At 42.8% G+C, this 15,390-nt stretch overlaps 1 protein-coding gene across 6 annotated transcripts in view; it reads right to left on the bottom strand.

The window, feature by feature from the left end:
• LOC126175747 (formin-like protein) overlaps nucleotides 1-15,390 on the bottom strand; it is a 479,943-nt gene that overhangs the window by 255,032 nt on the left and 209,521 nt on the right. The window lies entirely within an intron of this gene.

Raw genomic sequence — 15,390 nt, 5'->3', positions numbered from 1 at the left:
GAAGCACATACTGACTGGATATGGAATCTATCACTTTGTTCCGTGAATGAATGTTCTTGCCCCTACAACTTACAAAATACAATAAGCTCCCGATTACCTGGCTTGCCGATATCGGTTTAGCGATTTTTGAAAAAAATAAAAAACGAAAGACGAAGTATTCCGTTATAACAAGAATAAATTTTCGTTTAGAATATAAATTTCTAGTTAGCAAGATGTAAATGACGAAAACACGCGCGAGTGGTTATCCCTCTGAATCGCGATCTGAGCAGCAAAGTGGCATTGATATAGCTAGTGATCTACAGTGATCCGCTAGGGGTACATGGCGGAGACGAGTCGATAGAAGAACACTCTCACCGAGACGCTGGAAAGCGTTGCAGGACGAAATTAGCTTGACTCCACCGCCGTTTTGACTCCTTGGAGAATGAGAACCATGGTCAGAAAAAATTATATAAAATATAATGTATTTGAACAGCAGTTTTGTAAGTAAGTTGCAGTCCAGTTTCCGGCGAGCAATAACTTAGTTGTTAAATTCGTTTTCGGATATGACATGTTATATTTTGTTTTATAAACAGTAACAGCAGTTTCGATAAAACTGGCGTTTGCTGTAACCCTAAAAACAAAACAAAAAAATAGTTATGTAGGAGCACTTTATTCTTTACATGCGAACGGAAGTACCACACCACTAATAATTCAATAATAATAACTTCAAATAGTTTACCACTAATAACTCAAATGCTGAAAGACCAGCTACTGAGCTGGAAATGCATCAAACAAAATATGACCGACTGTCTGACAAAAAGTGAGTGGTTTGTTATCAGTTGTTCGTGTATCCCAGCTGAATAGGATGTCGTAGCAAATATATGGGCTTTAAAACACGTATCTCTGAACGGAATACAAATCATCTGAACGAAAAGATAGACGCCTGTCGATTTAGCAGTAAGTGTGAAAAATATTACAAATCGGAAGTCATCCATGGTTTTACCGAAGTAGCCACCCCATCGTTCATCAAAAGTGATTTTGGTATAGGGGACACTAACCCCGCTCCTCCTACACAGCACCTCAACCACTGCGCCACCTATCTCGTAAAACTTAAATGAAAAAACAATCGTAGCGGGCTGTCTTTTCAATATTAGTTTCTTGGAAATATCGAAAACATTTCGCCAATGGTAGAGGAATATACTTGACGAAGAACTCCATACTTACACGGGTCGACGTACGTGAGGTTTCTGATCCTCCCACGAAGCCATGGCAATAACAACAAACCGTAAAGACTGCTCTATGAGAATGTTTCGTGTTCATGTCTCCTAAAAAGTTCATTAATACTCTAATGTCTACTTCAGGCATAGGAAGAAAGGACGTTTATGAATTCAGCTTTTGGAGAAGTAATTAGAATTATTCGCTATGTTAAGAAAGTAAATACAAGATTTTTTCCTATCGCCAGAAACGTTGGTTATGTGATGCAATGGTACACATCAACTGTTACAATAATCCCCCCCCTCCCTCCCCCTCCCCCCCCCCCCCCTCTCTCTCTCTCTCTCTCTCTCTCTCTCTCTCTCTCTCTCTCTCTCTCTCTCATGCAAGTGAGAGAAAGAACACTCGAAGGTGGCTACATACAGTGTGCACTCTTCGGATCAGAAGGAATGAATGGCTCTGAGCACTATGGGACTTAACTTCTGAGGTCATCAGTCCCCTATAACTTAGAACTATTTAAACCGAACTAACCTAAGGACATCACACACATCCATGCCCGAGGCAGGGTTCGAACCTGCGACCGTAGCGGTCGCGCGGTTCCAGACTGTAGCGCCTAGAACCGCTCGGCCACTCAGGCCGGCGGATCAGAAGGAATGCCTACACTGTGCACTTTTCGGGTCAAGACTAATGTTCAATACGACCGTCGGCTTTGACCAGTGACAATGTTAACGGCTCCTCTCACGTCACCTTTTCGTGCATATATTCACAGTTCTGTTAGCAGCCGAAGCCAACGAATGTGACTGAATAATCGGTTATGGTGACACATTGGGAGTATCTTAGCCCGAGGTATAGGTTAGGTTGGAAGATAAGAACGTGGTTGTAGTAACAGACTAATTTGTACCTTCGCCCGTTAGAAAAAATTGCCGATAACGTTGTTGTCGCCATACCTTTACAGCGTTTGTCGCATGTTTCCCATGTCACTGGTCAAAGCCGACAACTAGTATATCTCACTCTCTTACCGACAGATATTAGTCAGTCGGACCAAAATTTCGACAAGCTTTAACTCAACTATACACAAACTTTGCATTTACTTCTTTTGCTGCACAAAAAGGAACAGCGAACAGAAACGACTATTGGCTACACATTCTTTTAGCTCCACCGCTCTTGTACCCTGCACTGATATCTTGTTCTTTACTTCGCTTCGAGAAGTGTTCCCAACTACCTCAGTTTTCAGCTGATTACATGACTATAAACAGTGAAACACCTCCAATCGGAAGAGCGCAGTGACCCCGCGCCGCATCGGGCAGTCAATGTGAACAATGCCTGTTTCAGTTTCCCACGCCCTTTGTGTTTTGCGAATGCGCACAGTGGCCTCTGTGTCGACCAGCATAAATCGCCACTGTTGGATGCGCATTTTGGCACTAACGCCATGCGAACCGAACTATCACAGGTGAAGGCGACTGCGCTCGTAAGCACCCCGGCTTACGACGATACTTGGAACTGTTTCTCCGGTTACTGCATACGATACAAGCACTCCACCGATTCTAGATTGTTCTCACGCAACCACATCTGTGTTTTTCTCTCTACAAATCGCATCAATTCGAGAACTTGACTTGCGTGTTCCTTACCCTTATGGGAAGGAGGGAGGAACAGATATTGCTGGTCAGACGTACACTTCAAAAATATTTTTCAAAGAAATTTTCAAGAGTAGTAACTATTTTTAGAACATTAAATACTGAAACAAGTCCAACACACTCGACAACTTGGAAAAAGGCAAAAAATAAAATCACTCATAAGTAAATAATTTAATCGGGTGTCCACCTGAAGATGAAGAGTAAAACTCTCAAAACACATCGTAGAGCAAACACGTAATTTTTTACTTTAAGCTTCAGTCGCGTTTCATTCGCAATACTTAGCTTTGCACGACGAGCTTCTGTATCGCCACTTTCCGGTACCTATCTCGTAATTTTATATTTTGTTTTCTTATGATACAGTACTATGCTTTTGTTGTTGAGTGTGCAAATTACGTTAGATGGTTAAGTTTCGTTGGCCCAGTCCAGAAAAACTAACAAGAACTTTATTTTTCATAATGTAAGACCTACCAAAAGACGAACTATTAAGTGACGTCTAATGAGAAAATTTATTTCTTCAGGTACTTATAGCATTAAACTCAAAACATCAATCAAACAGTTTTCTTTATACTGGATCTGTTTAAACAAATACGGTACTTTTAATACTGTTAATGTATGATAATATTAAAATACTATCAATATATTCCACTGGAACACATTATTATATTAAAATTAGACCACGATCATTCGCGACAACACATGTTAACGAACAGTAATTTTTTCCCTTACAGAAACCACAGGAAAATATCCAATTTGTTACTACGGACTCGTTAGCGGAAACTACTCTAGAAACTAGTGATGTTTATTTTTTCTCCAACAAAGACTTTTTTAAAAAAATTACTATTTTTTAACTCTTCATTCAGCAACATTTTCTATTTTGTATCCCTCTAGTCATTTATATAAATATACAGAACTGCGTGTTGTCAAACTAAGTGCTGGTATTGAAACGCGACTGCAGCAAGAGAAATAAAGTGTTGTTTGCAAAATTCTGAAGACAGTCGCGAACCTCATCTGGATCCATGTAAGCCGTGCAGAAAGTACACTGAACAGGGGTTGGCGGAAAGTACTTCACACTATTACATTACATTTTCTGTTCCATTCGATTCGTGTGTTGAAAGGAGAAGTCAATATGCACTCTCCCCCATACCTTATTCTCATTATCCCTACGCGATACACACTTTTGCGGCAGCAGAAATGTCGCAGTCATCCTCGAATACCGGTTCTCTAAAATTTATCTAACAGGCTTTCGCGAGAACAATGTAGCCCTTGTTCCCTCGCTCAGTATAGGAGTGGAATAGGAAAGAATATCGGTAACACTGTAAGATATATGCATCTGCCAAGCAAGTACAGTGTCTCTTACCGAGTATCTACAAAGGATCAACAACAATTTGGAGGTATAGGAAGCACACTGTCATTCAAAACAGCTGTTATGGATATTTAGTTTATTGTTGAGAGTCGAGAAGGTTAGACGTGTTATCGGCTGCTCGGCGAATTTTTACTTTCGAAAATGATGGAGCAAAGAGTTTTCATTAAATTTTGCTTGAAAAAATGGAATAAAGTGAAGCACCGTATTCGAAATGTTAACTGTGGCTTTTGTCGAATGTACTACGAGCAAAACGTAGTTTACGAGTGGTATAAATGTTTCAAAGAGGGCCGAGAAAACTTAATACAACCGCCCTGGACGCCCTAGCAGATCATTACTGAAGACAATGTGGAAGAAATAAAGGAAATTGTTCTGGAAAATCGATGGATCACTATCAGAGAGATTGCTGATGATGTCGGCATATCCTTAGGCTCATACCAAGCAATTTTTTCGGGTGTTGGCATTAAACGTGTAGCATCAAAGATTGTTCCGAAACTGTTGAATTCCGACAGAAAAACCAACATCGCTTAAACGTTGCTCAGGACTTGCTGAATGAAGTAGACAATGATCCAGAACTTCTAAAGGAGGTTATAACAGGAGACGAAACATGGGTTTACGGGTATGATGTCAAATCCGAAGCCCAATCGTTCCAATGATAATGGCCTGGGGGAAAAAAAAAAGGAAGATTGAAATTCGATCACATGTGAAGGTACTTCTCACTATTTTCTTCAATTACTAACGGACACTGTATCATGAGTTCCTGAGTTATGGTCGTACGGTCAAGAAGGAATGCTACCTGGACGTTAAGCACTGTCTGCTTGAAGCAAACCGAATAAAACCACCAGAATTGTGGCAAAACCACTCGTGGAAATTGCATTATGGTAATGCTCTCGCTCACACCCCAATTCTTGTTTGTGATTTTTTGGAAAAAAAAATACGAAATCATTATGTTACCCCACTCTTTAAGATAAACAAAAATTCGTTATCTTTTGATCACACCTAGTATACCACTGATTAGTTTTGGAATTACTGCGCGCCCCACTATTCCCTGCTTCGGTAGCTCCCTTTGTGACGTTTTGCTGCTGAATAAGTTCGCGAGTGTGACATTCAGTACTGCACTAACTTCTTGCAGTTTCCATCTTATTTTTCGTTACAGTCCTCTTCAATGACCGTGAGTCACGATCTCAACACACACTTCTGTCCAGGTTGTCACTTCGCGTCTGATGTTTTCCCGCTTTCCCTGTTCAAAATGGCTCTGAGCACTATGGACTCAACATCTGAGGTCATCATCAGTCCCCTAGAACTACTTGAACCTAACTAACCTAAGGACATCACACACATCCATGTCCGAGGCAGGATCCGAACCTGTGACCGTAGCGGTCGCGCGGATCCAGACTGTAGCGCCTAGAACCGCTCGGCCACCCCGGCCGGCTCTTTCCCTGTATGCAGTACAAATATTCTATACGGAGTCTCTTCAAACACCAAACACTTGGGCTCCGTTGGTTACGAAAGCACCCACCATAAAAGCGTCAAAATTTTGCACACGTTCGAACCCACTCCGTTCAGACATTTTGCACTCTCAGCTACAGAGAAGACTGTCCTGACCACGATTAGGGCACTTGTAATGTACTAAGGAAATTGTATACGTGCCATTCGTGTCAAAACGTGCAGGCTTGGCTAGCATTTGCGTTTATGTTCGAGGATGCATTTCTCGCAGTGTTTTTACATTTTTGTCCAATCCCTGTATGTATATGTAACGGCGTAGGATGTGGTTTCCTGACGTGGGTTCAGATCTTTTATTTGCTCCTCATGCCACCCTCTACTGCGCCTGGAAGTTTTTACACGGTGTGTGTGGAATGGGCGTAAGATCGCAGTCAGTGTATGGTGGTACGGATTACGTCTATGTCAAACGGAAAAACAAGTGAGGTCAGCGCCAGAAGCACGCTGTAAGCGGACAGGTGTGCGCCGCCCCGGAAGCCGGGGCCCGACGTGGGCGGCGGCTTTGCGTGCGGCACGCGTGCGTGGTGCGTGCAGCGGGACGCGACGAGAGGGGCGGGGCTGTTGACAGTCGGTCGCATCGCAGCTGAACACGCAGGGCCGAGGGCTGAGGGCGAGGGCGGCTGGGAGCGGGCGGAGGGCGGCGGGTGCAGGAATCTGATTTGCCCTGCGCGGGGCGGCGCGGCGCTGCGCTGCGGCTTGGTCGATACGACACCCCGCCGCTGGCTGGCGGCACCCCAGCCCACGGACACACTGCCTGCCTCGTGCTGGACCTGCCGCTGTAGCAGCCGTGCGGTCCGGTGTTACACGCCAAATGGCTCTGCATACTTATCGTACCTAAACTCTGTAGCTCGGAAATACCCCATGCGTACAGCAGTACGGTGGCTACGAAAATTGCACAACCAAGAAGGAAATTGCAAACATTTACTTACAGTCCGTATACAGTATACTAGGAAGAAAGTGTCATTAAATTTCGCCAGTGCATACGCAACACCCCGTGCTACACACTTGCTCATGTTGAACATTTTTCCACGTCATCCAACTGTTCTGTTGCGGGGCCACTGAAATTCTTCTCCTGTGCCAGCCTCTTCGTTTTACAGTAGCACTTGCAGCCGACGTCTTCAGTTATTTGTTGGGTATCTTCCAATCCCCAACACCACATTTCTTATCCGTCCACCTAATTTTCAACGTTCTTAAACACCACCACATCACAAACGCTTCTATATTGTTTCGGTTTTCCCCACAGTCCAGCATTCACTATCGCTCCAATCTCAGGTACTGGGAAATTTCTTCCTCAACAGTCAATGTTTACAACTGGGCCGACTTATTTTGATGAGGATAGCCGTCTTTGCCTGAGCTAGTCTGCTTCGTATGTTATTTCGCTTCTATGGTAGCAGAATTCACTCAATTCGCCGTTTCCAGTTTTGATATTAAGTCTAACATCATCTTATTATTCGCCACTACTTTTGAGTTCGCTCGGTTTACTTTCCCGCCAATGTTAAGCCCATTAGACTTAATTCCATTGAATAGTGTTGCAATTCTTCTTCTCAATGAGGATAGCAATATCATAGCAATACTACACCCACCACCACCACCAGCCCCTAAATTTTTATTGTACTGTTCAACCTTTTTACATCCACAATCGCTTCTTCGATTTATACACTACTGGCCATTAAAATTGCTACACCAAGAAGAAATGCAGGTGATAAACAGATAAACAGGTATTCACTGGAAAAATATATACTAGAACTGACATGTGATTACATTTTCACGCAATCTGGGTGCATAGATCCGGAGAAATCACTACTACCCAGAACAACCACCTCTAGCCGTAATAACGGCCAAGATACGCCTGGGCATTGAGTCAAACAGAGCTTGGATGGCGGCTTGTACAGGTACAGCTGCCCATGCAGCTTCAGCACGATACCACAGTTCGTCAAGAGTAGTGACTGGCGTATTGTGACGAGCCAGTTGCTCGGCCACCATTGACCAGACGTTTTCAATTGGTGAGAGATCTGGAGAATGTGCTGGCAGGGGCAGCAGCCGAACATTTTCTGTGTCCAGAAAGGCCCGTACAGGACCTCCAACATGCGGTCGTGCATTATCCTGCTGAAATTTAGGGTTTCGCAGGGATCGAATGAAGGGTACAGCCACGGGTGGTAACACATCTGAAATGTAACGTCCACTGTTCAAAGTGCCGTCAATGCGAACAAGAGGTGACCGAGACGTGTAAAAAATGGCACCCCATACCATCACGCCGGGTGATAAGCCAGTATGGCGATGACGAATACACGCTTCCAATGTGCGTTCACCGCGATGTCGCCAAACACGGATGCGACCATCATGACGCTGTAAACAGAACCTAGATTCATCCGAAGAAAATGACGTTTTGCCATTCGTGCACCCAGGTTCGTCGTTGAGTACACAATCGCAGGCGCTCCTGTCTGTGATGCAGCGTCAAGGGTAACCGCAGCCATGGTCTCCGAGCTGATAGTCCATGCTGCTGCAAACGTCGTCGAACTGTTCGTGCAGATCGTTGTTGACTTGCAAACGTCCCCATCTGTTGACTCAGAGATCGGGACGTGGCTGCACGATCCGTTACAGCCATGCGGGTAAGATGCCTGCTACGAGGCCATTGGGATCCAGCACGGCGTTCCGTATTACCCTCCTGAACCCACCGATTCCATATTATTCTAACAGTCATTGGATCTCGACCAACGCGAGCAGCAACGTCGCGATACTATAAAGCGCAATCGCGATAGGCTACAATCCGACCTTTATCAAAGTCGGAAATGTGATGGTACCCATTTCTCCACCTTACAGGAGGCATCACAACAACGTTTTACCAGGCAACGCCTGTCAACTGCTGTTTGTGTATGAGAAATCTGTTGGAAACTTTCTTCATGTCAGCACATTGTAGGTGTCGCCACCAGGGCCAACCTTGTGTGAATGCTCTGAAAAGCTAATCATTTGCATATCACGGCATCTTCTTCCTGTCGGTTAAATTTCGCGTCTGTAGCACGTCATCTTCGTGGTGTAGCAATTTTAATGGCTAGTAGAGTATATTGTTTCGGTTTCCCCGCAGTCCAGGATTCACTCTCGCTCCAATCTCAGGTTCTGGGAAAATTCTTCCTCAACGGTCAATGTTTACAACTGAGCCGACTTATTTTGATGAAGATAGCCGTCCTTGCCTGAAAGAGTCTGCTTTTAATTACCTTACTTCGTCCTTCGTATGTTATTTCGCTTCTATGGTAGCAGAATTCAGTCACTTCGCCGTTTCCAGTTTTGATATTAAGTCTAACATAAATCATCTTATTATTAGCAACTACTTTCTTGTTTGCTCAGTTTACTTTTTCGTCATTGTAAACCCATTAGACTTAATTGCATTGAATAGTGCTGCAATTCTTCCTCACTCGCAATGAGGATAGCAATGTCATCGCCCAACAGTACAACCACCACCACCTGCCCCTAAATTTTTATTCCACTGTTCAACCTTTTTACATCCACAATCTCTCCTTCGATTTATAGATTGTACCGCAGCTGTGGAAGACTTCATCTCTGTCTTCTACCCCCTTTTAGCCCGAATACTTTCTCTGTCTTCAAGTCTTATTTTTCCTTTCTTGGCTCTTATACATACCGTGTATAATCGTTCTTTTCCTATAGCTTACACTATTTTCGTTAGTATTTCTACCATCTTGCACCATTTTATGTCGTTAAATCCTTTTTATTATGTCTATAAATACTATGAAAGTGTCCTGCAAACTGACCCTGCTGGTCATTACAATTGCTACGTATGGACGGGCAGTAAATAAAATTTTACCCCTTGTCCGCCTACAGTACGATGAGGAAAAAACATTTTTAACTTGTTGGTGATTTTGGGGGTACACAGTGTGCGAAATTTTGTGCACACAGCTGCCACCTCTGGTAACAGTGGATCTAACTCTGCTAGCTAACGAGTCGAACTGAGCTTCGATGACAGATCTAACACTACGCCAGAGTTCTTACTGTAACCAAATCCATTTCCTGGCTCAAGGTTTATGTCGCAGTTGTGCCAACCTGCAGCGCCGAGGGAACATTGTCCGTATCCTTGGCTGCAAGTTGCTTGGGACCGTAGATCCCGCACGGTGAGTACGGTCTTCCTGAACCCATCGATTCCATATTCGCATGGACGCCGACCAGGGCGAGCAGTAAAAATCTTGAAATGGTATCGGCCACAATCATACCGCTGTCTGAGACTTCTATTTGCTGCAATGGTTTTAGGTAACAAATCGACGAAATGAGAGACACGCTGCTAGGACCGTAACATGTAGCTATAATTAATTAACTGCGGCTCCAGCTGCTCTGTTGAACTTTATTTAGTCCACCACCAGTTCCGGCTTTTTTAAAGCCTTTCTCAAGTGGATCAAACTGTCATAGATGTATATAATTGAATATACAAAAACGTGTGTTTAGTGCTTTTTGGATATAAAACTTACAGTGGAGAAGTAATGTCCAAAAGATATTAAAAAAATGTCTCGTAGATTTAAAATCTTGCTTGAATAATGATATCAGCAGAATATGGTCATCTGGAGACCGTAAAATTCATTACATTATGATTATTCTTTACATTTACGAAGATTTATGTTTTGACACACTATTTGCATCTTGTGTAAATAAGAGACTAAAAAAGGTTGTTAAAGTGCAACTTAGCTGCGGTGGACGGATCATCAAAGTAAAGTACACTCCTTGTGTATAAAAGTTTAACTACAGACGTGGTTGGCATAGCCTGCACGTCAGCATAACTTTGTAAATTTGCTCTGTAACCAGTCAAAGACTCGTCAAACATCTAGATACCATCTACGTACAGTTACAAATTTGCGGACTGACTTTAATGAAGTTATTAATGAGAGGGCGGCAGATGACTAAGGAACTAGTGCTTTTAAGTGTGCAATATTCATTTATCGCGTTTTCTTTTGTATCTTTTAGGTGTCTAAATTTTTATTTGTTAAATAACGTACAAAAAGTACCCTTTATTCACTGTATGAAGAATTACTTAGTTTTTTCGACACTGAGCACTGTGGGATTCTCTTGTCCGAGGTGAGCTGCGAAGATTAATATTTACTTTGTTTTTTCTTTTATAAAGAACAAATAACGAAAAAGAAAAGAAAAACGTACGAAATAAATCAACCTTTGCTGATCACCTCACACAAGAGAATCATATAGTGCACAATATTGCAAATAACCTAATAATCATTCATACCATGAGTAAAGGACACTTACGGAAGTTTTTGAACATGTAAAAGTTTAGATACATTTAAAAGATCCAGAAGGAAACACGGATAATGAGCAATGTCCACTTAAAAGCACCAGTTTCTTGACCATCTGCCGCCCCATTATTGATAACCTCTTTAAAGTTACTCCGAAAATTCGAGACTGTATAGAGGAGTTATAGTCTCTAAATAGACAGCATGTTAGCATAGCTTGGATTTGTGGTAGACTATGCTGACAGTCAAGCTATTCCAATCCTGTCTGTAGTTCAACTCTTGTGCACCAAGAGGGTAATTTCGCACTTCATTTGGATAGCCTGTCCACCACAACTTAGTTGCACTTTGGTTAAAAACCTAATTTTAGCCTCTCAATTATACAACATGAAAACTCGAATAAATCCAAAGAATAATTACAATGTAATGAATTTTACGATCTTCGAAAGACCAAATTCTCCTGGTATCAGTCAAGCAATATTTTAAATCTACCACACATCTTTTGGACATTTTATAGCCAAAATGTACCTTAACTTACGTACACCTTGTTTTTTCTTCTTCAGTTTTACACATGTATACATCTATCACATGCACGGCAGTTTCAGATCCACTTGAGAATGGCGTAACAAAAAAGCCGAATGTGATAGTGGACTGGAAGTTCTACATAGTAAGTGGAACGCCCTTTTCATTACTCAAACAGCTGCGGACCAAATTGAGAAACTAATAATGTCGGCATAATCTACATCAATGTCGTCATAAGCTACATCAATGTGGAACAGAGGTGTTTGAGAAACGTAAATGGGAATTTTCGTTCTCTAGAAACTCTGTTGAGTATATTTACAGAACCTGAATTCAATGAAGACCCTACACTTGCGGCCACCAAGAGGACACTACACTATGCTCGTATTCATCACTGTTACCTACACGAGATAATGAAACGGGGGACCTCTTACACGTAAGCCATAAGAAAGGATGACAACTACAAGCACGGCACCATATCGTCAACTATACGAGGTAATGAACAATCCAATAAAATCGTCCTCCTTTGCAGTTACCCACACCGGTGAAGTTCCTCCGGCTCATCGTTCCGTAAAATGCGGCATTATGACACACTTCTCTGAAGGAAAAGTTATGACACGGATGAACAGTACACAACTTAATACCAGAGGATGTCGGCAAGAATTATCAAAGGCTGGCTTCTCCATGAGGCTCCTTTATCACGACGATCGTTACCCATCGAACATTAAACTCACCCTTTTTCTAGCACAGTTCTCGATACAGAAGTAGCTTTACAAAACCTGAAACAATTTTATTCTTACAGCCCAGAGACTTTCGCTCGGGCATAGGGAAAGCGTAACACGACTGCATAAATAACGACATCCCACAATGCGTTTATTCAGATTCCTGCCTTCAGCACAGCAGCATATACTGCCCACGTTCAGTATGCGTGACGTGTCCCCTACGGTTTTCCTCCACTTGTGCGTAGGTATCATGGTTCCCATGAAATCAGGATTCTTAGGAGGATATAGAATTTTTACTAAAGATGGTATCCCGCTTTCCTCTTAAAAGGCTTGGCCTTAATCTTGCTGATAAAAGCAGGAAGTAACATTTCTCAGATTTCTCCACATCCGATAAAGTTTGTATTACACACTCCGTCCAAGTTTACCTATGCCTCTTAACACAGCCGTTCCGGGTATTCATACCACAAAATCTCCGATTCGACGACTGCTGAATAACGGATGCCGGCCGCTGTGGCCGAGCGATTCTAGGCGCTTCGGTCTGGAACCGCGCGCCGCTACGGTCGCAGGTTCGAATCCTGTCTCGGGCATGGATGCGTGTGATGTCCTTAGGTTAGTTAGGTTTAAGTAAATCTAAGTTCTAGGGGACTCATGACCTCAGATGTTAAGTCCCATGGTGCTCAGAGCCATTTTTGACTAACAGGTGACATGTCTGCTGGAGTCATTGGTATGCAAACAGCTGAAAACGATTTTGTTTCGTCGCCAGTGGTTTTGTACGTTCATTCACCGTCCAACGATAGACAGTTTATGAAGTAGGTACTATTATATACAACAGTGAGCATAATGTGGTCTTTCGTACATTCGGAGCAGTTAGGTGACTGGATAGATCACATTCTAGCACATAGAAATCTGTTCGTCATTCTCCGTGGGGAGGAATCATCAAAACAAACTAGTAAAAGGTGTGTCACTGTAAAATTTAAACAATACAAGGTATTGAAAACAGTATTCCTTATTTCAGTATTCCATATTTTGAGGGGTGATAGATAGTGCGGGCCAAAACAAGAGAAAAATGTCTAGTAAATATGAGCGCTAATGCGCACACCGTAAGAACAGTGACTACGTGGTCATCTTGCTACTGTGTAACATATCTTCTACCAAAAAGGTACTCATAGCTCTTAAGGTATGCATTTTGGAGCACGTGTTTACAGGACATTATCTTATTTTAGTCGATACTGTCACCCCCCAAAAATACGGAACACCTTTTTAACACCTTGTTCATCAAAAAGGATTCGTTATAAAAATTCGAGTTCAATTTAATGCCATCAACGCAAAGGGTTAGCCACAAAACTTCCGTTAGTTAGATTCTTTAGTATTGCGCGTCTACCTGTAATCCATCCTGGGTGTAAGTAACAGAGGGGAGACAGAAGTTGCATGTGGTCACTGGATCGTTTAGTAAGCGGGAGAGCGGCGCGAAAAATGGTTCAAATGGCTCTGAGCACTATGGGACTTAACTTCTGAGGTCATCAGTCTCTTAGAACGTAGAACTACTTAAACCTAACTAACCTAAGGACATCACACATCCATGCCCGAGGCAGGAGGCAGGATTCGAACCTGCGACCGTAGCGGTCGCTCAGTTCCAGACTGTAGCGCCTAGAACCGCTCGGCCACAACGTCCGGCAAAGTCAATCATGTCTGATGAATTTAACAATGATATTCTTAGTGCGTTGCCATGTAGCTTGCAGAAACAGTTAACACACTTCAAACTGACTTTCCTCAACAAGCTCACTCGTGCTTGGTTATAGCTGTCCACGAAAGCACTACACGATCGTGTCACTGTCGTCCATATTGTGTATGACGTAACCGCTCCGGTTAGCATGTGCTATGTTAGTCTAACGCCGCGTATTGCATATTAGTCTGTAATAAGACACTACAATTACTAAGAGTTCACACATGTTCGTCACTTAACAGTATATAAAGCCTCCACAGAAACATTATCTACATTCTGTGTACAGGGCGGTTTACTTTGCCGTTTCGCGCACGCGTCTTTTGAGTTTACGACCGCCGTGCTTTGTCGTAGGAAGTGGTCCCGTGTGGCTCGTAAAGACTGACCCTCTGTGTCTGTGGGATCACTTTGGTGGGAAACACAGGTTCCCGTTCTTCAGAAGATCTCGTTGATCTAGCGACTACCCTTCTGTCATCTCTGGTTGTGTAATATTAGTAGTATTCGTAGGAAAAAATAAATTGAACAGAATTTACTTTTTGTTGGCGTTCAGCTTACACTATACAGCTAGCTTACTCAGACATAATGTATACAAATGTTGAAAGATCGTTACTGTTAGAGCATCTGTGTATGCTATGGTTTAGCTATGTTTTTTGATTGACAATGTCAACATTCCTTCCCTATTTTATACCTAAGTCTATTCTAACCCACTCTGTTCCCTTGGAAATGCGTATTTAAGTAATCGCATTTCACCACTATGCGCATCTCTAGCCTCTTTGTCGATGGCTCTTTTGCTTTCGGGAATGTTTCGTTAACGGTGAAAGTTATGAATCAACCTGGTGAAACTTCCTGGCAGATTAAAACTGTGTGCCGGACCGAGACTCTAACTCTGGATCTTTGCCTTTCGCGGGCAAGTGCTCTACCAACTGTGCTACCCAAGCACGTCTTTACACAATACATGAACCACTGACAGAAATCTAAACGCTTACAGTTATCTTCAGGGTGACAATCCATGAACAGCAGGAATTGTCTACGGTTGCACCTCAACTTCCGTACACAATGCCCTTTGGTAACTAACAACGGAGAGACGAGACTGGCTAGATGGACGTCGAAGAGACTTTAATTGACTGAGTTCGCAACTTGCTACTTTTCTAGTGTTAGTAATTTCGGTCGACCACTTCAGGCTGTATTTGCAACATTTGCTGTCTTCTGCAATTTGTCATAGAGCCACTTGGTGCTTTATTTCCTTGCTGCTTCTTTAGCAATCTTTTCTGTGAAAGCATTCGGAGTCTCGGCATAACTGATACATATAAATCATTGCAGGACAATGAATACCGTCTGCTGTAATGTATAAACCATTTCTTCCTCAAATAAGAATCAAACGTGCAACAAGAGATACACACATACTCCTTACACAGATGGAGTAAACTTCCTTCGGCCGCTTGCGACTGTGGCGCTGAGAGACAGACGGTCAAACACATCGTGCAGGAATGCCCACTAAGGGCATATG

The sequence above is a fragment of the Schistocerca cancellata genome, chromosome 3 (assembly GCF_023864275.1).
Source record: "Schistocerca cancellata isolate TAMUIC-IGC-003103 chromosome 3, iqSchCanc2.1, whole genome shotgun sequence".
NCBI classification, from domain to species: domain Eukaryota; kingdom Metazoa; phylum Arthropoda; class Insecta; order Orthoptera; family Acrididae; genus Schistocerca; species Schistocerca cancellata.
Note: the sequence above shows the minus strand (reverse complement) of the source record. Positions and strands in the feature narration are given on the sequence as shown.